The sequence below is a fragment of the Gavialis gangeticus genome, unplaced genomic scaffold, assembly GCF_001723915.1.
Source record: "Gavialis gangeticus isolate Ggan-Ray unplaced genomic scaffold, GavGan_comp1, whole genome shotgun sequence".
Lineage (NCBI taxonomy): Eukaryota > Metazoa > Chordata > Crocodylia > Gavialidae > Gavialis > Gavialis gangeticus.
The window spans coordinates 69,873,451-69,884,066 of NW_017729004.1; positions in this window are offsets into that span (position 1 = coordinate 69,873,451).

The window sequence follows — 10,616 nt, forward strand, 5'->3', positions numbered from 1 at the left end:
GCTGGAATAAAGTTTCAGGCTACATTCACAAAACTAAGGATACTTGTGTCTCATTTACCTAATAACCAGCAGTTATAGCAGGCAGCCACAACCCTCTCTTCTGTCTGTCAAGACTTGAGTCCACTTCTCTCTGGAATATTCTGGAATATAACTTACATGCTCGGGTTGGGGGCTACTTTCTGTCTTTCCTGTTGCCAGTGATAGTCTCAGTTTGTATAAATAGTTGTATATAAACTATTAGAGCCTTGAAAGGTTAGGGACCTAACTATTGACACCTGTTGGTGAACAGAGAGAAGAGTGGCCAGAGCTCCCTGAGACCACCAGACAGGCAGCAGTCCTACAGAGCAAAGGAGCCCTCTGTCAGTATTTCTGGGGAGCTGGGACCCAGGCCTCATTTGCATGTTTGTTATATGACAATTTAGGGCGTTTTCATTAACATAAAGTTACATTTTGAAGTTGGGTTTATAAAATTCTATTATCCATATCTGAAAATAAATGGAAAAGATGTCAAATATGACTTAGGCAAAGCATCACCTTAAAATGACTGCAGCCTCGCATGGTGAGGTAAAGGAGCATGGGTAAAGCAAGGAGAAGGAAAGACGAGTCTTCCACTCAGGAGTCTTTCTTTTGTGGCACAGCGGCGGGTCCTACATACTCTGGACTCCTCTTGGAGGAGCTGAGATGCTGCAGTAGAGCACTGAGGGGGTGACCAGACTTGCTGCAGAACTGGTAAGTAGAGTTGCAACAAAGGAGGCAGTTTTGAGGTGACAAGTGGCCACCAGATGGCTAGGCCTGGAACAGTTTTGAGGAGTTAAGATTGCTTGGGCTGAAATGGCCAAGAACAACTGAGGGGCTCTGATGAGTGCCGGTACCAGACCAATGACTATTTCACAGCTTGGATTAGTGGTACAGCACCTGGAACTGTAGAGGAGGGCAGACTGCCCCACATTTAGACTCTCCCCATCTAGACAGTGAACTGTGAATGGGGCATAAGAAGAAGAGGAAGTTAGGGGATAAACACTGCATCAGCCACTTGTAGCTGAGGGAGGAGGAGAAGGGGGTTGGGTTTGTGACTATTGCTGAGGCACTCTGGTTGTCAGTAAGGGCAGGGAGTCTTATTTAACATTGTTGGAGCTTTGATTTGGTTTTCCCAAGTCTCTAACATGTTTCCCTTATTCTGTCCAGTAAGCTCCTGTGTAGGGTGGCCATCACAGAGGACAGTCTGGTTGTCCTCTGTCCTCTGTTGATACAAAACCTGATGCCTTCATGTCCTCTATTTTTCTCTTAATGTAAGGGCATTGGGTTTCATATCAATAGACGACAGAGTAGCAGAAAATGGAATGTCCTTTATGATGGCCACCCTACTTCTGTGTGTGGTTGCTAACTTGTAGTCCATAAAGTAAGTGGTTTGCAACTCTGAATCGTACTGGGCCCGTTCGGTAGTACATGTTCATGCTACAGCACCACATCCTGACTTCTACTTTGCTATATGACCCTACAAGCCAAACATGTGCCCTGGCATGTGAAAAGGCAGTCATTGTAAAAAAGTGAGCAGCAGAAGCTCCAAATGATGGCTAAAGAACAAGGGATACCCATTCTGTTGTGTCTGTGAAGGGGATGTTTGGGAGGAAGTACCTCTCCCATGTGAGGTGTGTGGGAAGCAGGGCCTGGGGCTGGGGCTATACTACTGTTGACTGCCCTGGAGGTGCTGCAGCAGAAAGTAAGGGCAAGCAGATGGACAGGGAGTGCAGGAGGGGGGCAGGCACAAGCATGGGGGAGCAGGTAGGGGACGGAGGGGGGCAAGGAGCAGGGGAACAAAGTGCAGGGGTCCGGCCCCTTCCCCCCACTGCTGCTTTCACTGCCATAGCAGTGGGGAAGACAAATTTAAGACAACCTGCCACTAATTCGGATTTATTCATGGAAAATTATAACAGAGTTGTAATTTTCCATGTATAGGATCTAATTATTGGGGGTGGGTCGTCATCTTAAATTCAAAGTTACCTTGGATTTGGGTAAATATGGTATATATGATCTGTAACAATGACAGGAATCTAGTGTTCCATCTCCTAGATGAGTCTCTTTCTTGTTCTTTCTCTGTTATAATATTTGTTTAAGTATTCCATGGAGGGTGGAATAGCTTCAGTAGGAGAAACTTAGACCTCCCCTCCCCGCAAATTATTATTTTTTCATAGCTTTAGTGCAGGGTGACTTGAACACTCAATGGCTTTAATTAGCCACAGGTGTCATTTATACTTGCTAAGGAGCTGGCCTCCTGTCTTAAATCATGATCCATCACTCAGTTCACTCTGATGAATCCTTCCCTCAGTCTGTATTACCTGCAGCCTAAATGAACACCAAATACACAGTGCATTCATTTTTCAAACAGTATAGCAAAAGGATAGATGGGATTTAAAATTCTCTGTTCATTTAGGCATGTTGATTACTACTACCATTACTACTACTACTACAAAAAAAAGGATTTTGATAAGCTTGAAAGAAATTGTTTCCCACCATCTACATATGATGTTACCTGATATAAAATGACAGAAGAGAATGCGAGCATGAAATACTATCCTCTGAATATTTTTAGATAAAGGCAGAGTTCTAGAATCAGTTTTTAATATTGCCCTGTTTCACTTGGTGGAAGTGTTGGTGTGTGCTGAAAGATATGGCGGAACTGACCTACCTTCAAATCCTCTGGTATACTGAACAGTGGGCAACTCTGCCAGACATCCTCCAGGGTCCCTGAGTGCAACTGTTATATCATTTAATAGACGATGTCATGTTGGGAAGGATATTGTAACCTAAAGGACTTGTTTTTTTCAACATATATTGCCCACATTGCTCAACTTGTATACTAAGAGGAGAAGACTCAAGCCCAGGAGCAGCAACATAAGGAACGTAAAGAACGATTAATTTTCTTATTTGATCTCTCTCAGCACATCAGTGAGATTGCTTGTGATAGGCACTTCAGAGGGATTTGAAATTTTCAAGGGGGATTAAGCTTCTTGAGAAGATTATTTATTAAGCCTTAGTGGGCCACACTGCGTGTGCCTGGGAGGATAGACTCACTAGGGGGGACCAGAAGGGTTTGGGGGAGACGCTGTTTCCCCTGGCGCCTGCTGGCATAACAAGGAGTAATGGGCACAAGTTGATGGAGAGGAGGTATAGATTGGACATCCGCAAGAACTACTTCACAGTTAGGGCGGCTAGGAGCTGGAACCAACTTCCAAGGGAAGTGGTGCTGGCCCCTACCCTGGGGGTCTTTAAGAAGAGGCTGGATGCCTACCTGGCTGGATTCATTTGAGTCCCGGTCTTGTTTTTGGGGTTTTTTGTTGTTCTCCCGCCCTGGCGGGGGGTCGGGCTAGAAGATCTACTAGGTCCCTTCTGACCCTTAATCTATGAAACTATGAAACTATGAAACTATGATTCTGTGCAGATTGTGTTGTTCAGAAATCACAGAGGCACCTACTTCCAGAGCATGGGGACTCTATCCTGGCCTGTGCGGCTGGGAGGAAGCAGTGTGGGGCCCAAGAGCCTGATCCTGGCACGTGAGACTGTATGGGGGCAGCACACTGTCTTTGCGCACCAATCCTGTCTTGTGGGACTGCATGGGGGCAGCACACTGCCTTTGCGCACCAATCCTGGCATGTGGGGCCACGCAGAGGCAGAGCAGGGCCCCAGGGCCCAAATCCTGGCACATGGGGGCCAGACAAGACCATGCAAGGCCCAATCCAGGTGTGTAGGCCTGATCCTGGCATGAAGGGTATGGTTTAACCTGTGACCTAGCCCTGCACTGCTCCTCTGGCCCACAGGGCCACAAAGTTGAGCAGCACTGTGCCAGTGTATGACCTTCCTTACAGAAAATGACCTTAAGTATAATTAGTTTTGCCTCCTTTTCCTATCTACTTCAGTGGCGAGTTTGTCTTCCCCCACATCATCCAGTGAGTTCCTGCGTACATTTTTCCATGAAGATGGGTCAGTAAGTGAAGGCTCAAGAATTCTGTCTTGATGGTTTCTCAAAGGCTGTCATTGATTTCTCAAAGATCTCTCATCGACCATCAAGAACCTTTCCTAGCAAGTGTAGCTGACTGGAATATTTCCTTGAGCCATGGTAGGCATGATTTCAGCACACAATAAGTAAAGTAGTTTATAGTTCAAAATGGAGCTCACAACTTCACCCAGATGTACCCCATGGTCCCAAAGCTAATATATTGCACAGTGAAGCTGAGCTAATGGGAATTTGACTTACTTCATTTATAAATTGGGATATTGTTCCTGGGCCAGAATCATTACTGGCTTCTATTCGGAGAAGGCCAAATTTCACTGGTGTGTGGGTGATTCATTATACAAATATAGGTGCAGCTCATCTACCTGAACAGTTAGCTGGGTGAGCAAGCTATTTAGAATGACATAAAGACACGTGTACTTAAAGCCTTATTTCAGTGTTACTACCTTTTGGGACACTCCCTCAGGTGGCACCACTAAAGCATTATCAGAGCTACAAAGAAATGTTACTCTTACCTAGGAGACAGAGTGTTAACCCTACTATGTTAATCACATTCCAATTTACGTAATTCCATTCTCCAAATCCCATCTTTCCTTTCACAGGCACCCAATATTTTTCATTCCTGCACTTCAGTAAGTCTATTTTATATTCCTAGAATAATTTCAAACTCAGGGAAGACTGGATTTTAGGGCTTTATGAATTATGCCAGTAGACACTGGGTTCATGTCTGAGATGCATCTGAGCTGTTTTGCCTTGTGCTGGAAGTTATGGGATATGGAAGGCTTTGTAGCTCCCAGAATCGGGGACCAGTTCAGAGTTGCTCCTCTACCGTTTACTTGGCTGTTTATAACCTTAAAGGGCCATTTGCGAGGCTGACAACAGCTGTTATCAACTAACACTTAAGCATTGTCTCTTTGTGGAGTGCATCCTGTACGTCAGGGCAATCAGGTGCTATGATGAATCAGTAGCATTTGGCACAATGAGATCTCCCACCTAATTAAATAGACAGTTTTTTTACCTGCTTTGTGTAATTAGAATGGGGAGTTAACAATCTGCCCCTCTGTCTGCAAAGTGCTTTGGACTTCTCAAGGAGCCATGTATGGGCAGGATTTCAATGGTCAGTGGGCATATCTACACGAGATGCTGACTGCACAGTCGCTGAAAAATACTGTGCGGTACTACGTCACAGCACCGACAGTGCTAATAAGCTACTGAGCAGTATTATTAGGCTGCTACACAGAAGTGTCACCTAAAGACTGGTGCTACTGTGCAGTAACTATGGTTACTGTACATTTATTTAGTACTTGCTAATACAATACATTTAGTACTTGCTAATACAAATCTCATGTATTCATGCCCAGTATTTTGTTAATACTTTGTGGAGAGCTTCTAGTGACTAATATGGTCAAAAAGGGAATTTGAGGTTGGGGATATTTTCATGTTTTCTGATCTGGACAGGTGTCTGGCTATTATATGTCAACTAGGTTAGCCTTTTTAGGAGGCAAGATGAACTTTCTATGAACCTTAGGGAGCAGGATTTTAAATTCCTATCATATATTGTGGCTGTTGGGATTACTGAAAAAAATAGACAGTTGATGCTCAGATTGCTTGCAGCCTAACAGCCAGCCTAACCAGTCAATAGGTGTTCCCTAAGGAGAATATTCATGAGACTATTTGGCAGCAACTACCTGCTTTCTGGAGAGCAAGAGAGAGAAACCAGCAGCAGGAAAGAGAAAGGAGAGTATTTTGTCATTTAAAATTGGTTGAGTGAATGGGAGATTTAACTGCATCTATAGAACCTCTGAAACTTGGACTTTATTTTTATTGGAGAGAATGCTGCTTTGACTTAACAAGCTAACAGCCCTGAGGTTTGAATTACTGAGTGCAGATAACTATCCCATGCACCAGCCTTTTTATTGCAAATATAGAAGTTTTATAAAAAGCAAAGTCAACTGATGACTGACTCATTTTACAAATGCCAGTGTCCCAGGGCAAATCACAAAATACACATTTAGTTTTAATAATAATATATAGTTGAGCAGAGGTCATGAGCACCTCAATGGGCACAGCTACACATGCTATTAGTGGAGCTGAATAAACTCCAGTGCAGTTCACACAAGAGTTTATTGCTCGTGGACACAGCGCTTATTCGTGTGCAGCACGTTGAGCCAGGGCAGTGCAGCCCCAGCTGGCAGGGTATTCGGGGTCTCAGCCTGCCAGCCCGAAGCTACTTTGCCCCAGTTCAACATGCTGTGGAGGGGCTGGCTGGGGCACAAAGGTGCTACAGTGCAGGGCTAGCCAGGAGGCAGCCTTGCACTGTAGTGTCTTGTGCCCCAACCAGCCCCAGTCACCATCTACATGTGCATTACAGTGCACTAAACTCCACCGTAGGATAATACTTGTGTCAGGCAGTACTATCCTACAGTGGAGTTAATTCATTTACCCCAACCTAATAGGACCGCACATGTAGATGGTGATACTTTATTGCAGAGCTAATTAGCTCACTGTAGTAAAGCACACATTATAGATGCCTCCAATAAGATTTAATTATTTTCTTTCAATCTGTCATTGTGTCATAGTTTCATAGTTGGTAGGGTCACAAGGGACCTGAGCAGATCATCAAGTCCGACCCCCTGCCATGGCAAGAAAAAGTACTGGGGTCAAACGACCCCAGCAAGGTGTTCGTCTAGCCTCCTCTTAAAGACCCCCAGGGTAGGAGCCAGCACCACTTCTCTTGGAAGTTGGTTCCAGATCCTAGCCGCCCTGACCGTGAAGTAGCACCTCCTGATGTCTAGCCTGAATCTACCCTCTGCCAGTTTGTGACCGTTATTTCTTGTCACTCCTGGTAGTGCTCAGGGGAACAGGGACTCCCCCAATACCTGCTGGTCCCCTCTGACTAGTTTGTATCAGGCCACAAGATCCCCCCTCAGCCTTCTCTTGTGGAGGCTGAACAGGTTCAGGTCCGTAGCCTCTCCTCATAGGGCCTGCCCTGCTGCCCCCTGATCATGCGAGTGGCCCTCCTCTGGACCCTCTCCATGTTGTCCACATCCCTTCTGAAGTGCGGCACCCAGAACTGGACGCAGTACTCCAGCTGCGGCCTGACCGCAGTGTAAAGTGTCTTTACACTTTAGATTTTCCACCTCAATGTGTAAGTCCTGAATAGTATTATTTTTACTATAGCAGGTATGAAGATTGTGACAAATTGCAGTTAGGTGACAATATTCAGATTAGAACTATGAAAGAAACTGAGACTTTGGAATCCTGTATCTTTTTCTATGTTATTTGTTCTACTTTTAAAGTTGGAAGGGAGGATGGGGTGGGTGACAGTGCGAAACAAATTAATTTCAGACAAGTTTTGGAATATTCCCATTCTTATGTATTTGTGGAGCCTGATACAATATTTCTAGGGTCTCAGCCTGCGTGAACCTTTACCTTCTATAATTTTTTCTAATGCTACTTTTTACATTTGTTGTTTTTGTGGGAAAACTAAGCACTGCAAAAGCATGAAAAGTAATACCTTTTTAAAATGCTATTTAGGCTTATTACTAGCTTGTTAGAGGCAATTTCTTTCTTCAGACTAATATAACTGCAGTTCTAAAAATTGATAAAACTGTCTAGTTCGCTTTCTTAAAAACTTTGTGGTTGACATATGAAATATTTCTGTGGCCAGCACTGACAATGCTTTTCACCTGTGTATAATGAAGAAACTGCTCCAGTTCCTTTGCCCTTATTACCCTGGCTCAACCTACAAAATAAACAGCACTTTCATTGCAGATTTATTTAAGGCCAGTCATCATTTTAAAGCTTACTTGGGTGGTTCTCTCAATATGAGGAATCTAAGAGAGCTGGATGTGCAGCAGTGAATTACATCCTGTTGCCAATGCTTTTTGATGATTAATACTATTAGCTGTGATAGTTCAACCACATTTTTGGCTATGCATTTATGTTTAAAGTTTCCTGGCCTCTCAACTGCAGTCAGACAGGTTCTCTAATATATGCACCATTTCTTCTACTGAATTAAAGAATGCAGAGCTCTACATGCAAATCATTCTTCCCATTAACTACTAAGAAGCTCTGTTGGAGGTTAATAGTGACCAAATTTGAAATCGTTTCAGAGAGCTAGGTTTTTTGGGAATCTAGCATATATGCTTGTACTATCATGTGTACTTCCAGGCCCCCGTTCTCTAATTCTCCTATTCTTACATGCATGAATGTTAGACTAAAAACAAATCAGAACATGTGAAAGAGTTGTGTTTTGATAGCATTTTCATTTGCAGACATTTCATGTATCAAAGTGTTACAGAAGACATTGAATTTTGTGAAAATGTCTAAGTAGTTTCATGTAACTGCAACCCTTTCATTTCTGTTAGACTCATTCACTTCATGCTTTACTGAACTTAATACTTGAAGAACTGGCAAACAGGAATTACTAGAAGCAGCTGTATTGGGTGTTGTCTTAGTTTGCTTATTGCTATGGTAACTTGGGAGTGGCTGTTTAAATAGCAATTAAAATATTCTACCTTTGCCTTAATTTGGGGAGGGGGAGGGATTGGGTCTGTAGTGTTGTAATTATGGGGGATTAGGGCTGTAGTGTTGTGAGGCGGTGGAACTAAAATGTTCAAGTTTTAGCAAACTGGTTTAGGTGTGGCAGAAAGTTGAATTGCAAATATCTTCTTTCAGTATGTCCAGGGGAACATCTTTTTACTTCCTCTTTTTGTGTTCTCTCCAGGCTAAGTCTTTTTGTAGTGAACCGTCAGTAACTTCATTGCTTTCAGTAAGGAAATATGAGATGGCTATAAACTGGTGCTGGGGTTATTGTGTTAGTTAGACAATATGTCATGGTTATGCCAGGTTCTTTTAGTCTAGATGAATGGATAAGTTGAACAAAGACAACTTATGGTAGGCGATGCATTGAAAATTAAATCCAAACAAACCTGGCACCACAGTTTCAGTTCTTCTATTGCAGTGGTGCTCAACGTTTTTGGCCCTGTGGGCCAAATGACTGACATTGAGTCAGTTTTCAGACTGGATCAAACCCTGCACACGAGGGTTAGGAACAGAAGTTACACATAAACTGATTTAAGTGATCAGAAACTGGTTGAAACCTGTAACAGAACAGAAGCTCAGTGCACATAAACCAGTTTCAAAATGGCAAAAACTGGTTTAAGATAAACCTGGTTGTATGTAGTATCAGACTTAACTGATTTGAGCCAAACCAATTTATGAAACTTCTGTTCCAGATTCCTTCCTGGTTCAAGTTAATTACAGTCCCCCAGCATTCCAGCATGCTTTGCAGCCCTGGGCTGGGCTGTGCTGTCTGCTGCAGAAGACAGGGCTTGCCCTGCCCCTCTGTTCCCTAGCTGGAGCAGTGAGGGCTGGCTGACAAAGGGTGGAGGGAGGGGGCAGCCTGGTTGGGGATGCAGCCCAGTCTTTGTGGGTGGGGAGGAATGCCCCCCACCCCAAGCAAACTCCAGCTGGGGTCTGGGACCAGGGAAGGGAGTTAAACACCCCTTCCCCTGCTCAAACTTACTGATGGCTGCAACTGTGGACTACAAATCCCAGAGGCACCTGGGAGCAGGAAGAGGAAGTGATGAGCAACCCTGCAGAGTCCTGCTGTTGTCTTTCTGGACTGCAAATCCCAGAGACTTTGCTGGCAGCAGGAAGAGGAAGTGAACACACACAGTAGCTTCTGGCTGGATTTTCTGTTCACTTCTGTTTCAATTTAATCAGTGCAGTTTAAGCTAATCTACAAAGACTGAGTTGATTCAGCCTTGGGCTTTTTGACTCTCTGTACTTAGCCCAGAAGCAGAGTTTGGAGCCCAGCACCAGTGCCTCCATGCCCTGTGTGCTAGGATTAGCTCCTGGGTGCATGGAACATCCTCATGTCCTAGGATTGGGCCCCAAGGGACCCGCTGCTATCCTGTTCTGATAGGATTTGGTCCTGGGAACCTGGCACTGTCCCCTTCAACCTCTGTACCCAGTTTTGGAAAACTAGTGAACATTTCATGTAGGTAATAAGCTACTAGCTTCATGACCAGAAAAATATAGAAAAGCGCAGGCTCAGGGGTGATCTGATGGCCACCTATAAGTTTATCAGGGGTGACCACCAGATCTGGGGGAACGTTTGTTCATCAGAGCGCCCCAAGGGATGACGAGGTCGAACAGTCATAAACTACTGCGAGACTGTTTCACACACGTGTGCCCCCTTACCGGACCCGGAGCGGAGGCAAGAGAAGTGAGAGCAGCAGAGGCGAGGGGAGCAGCAGCGGGGGCAGCAGAAGCTGATCCCCTTAAGGTAAGTGGGGCGGAGGGACTGACGCAGCTGAGCCGGATCTGGAGGGGAAGCCCCCTGGATCCCTCTTAGCTGAGCTGGTAGGGAGCCGCGCTCCCGAGCCATGCAAACAGGCGCGGTCTGTAAGAGCGCGCTGGCGTTTGCGCCGGTGTTTGCGCCGGAGGGGCCCAGAGGCTGACTCCTGCTAGCGTTGGGCAGAGGACCTGAGCTCAGCTAGAAACTCAGCAACTCCTGCGATGGTGTTGACACAGAGTGCTGCCAGGGCCCCTGCCAGGGCGTGGCCTTCCCGGGGCTTGTCTGAGGCCTCCACCCAGA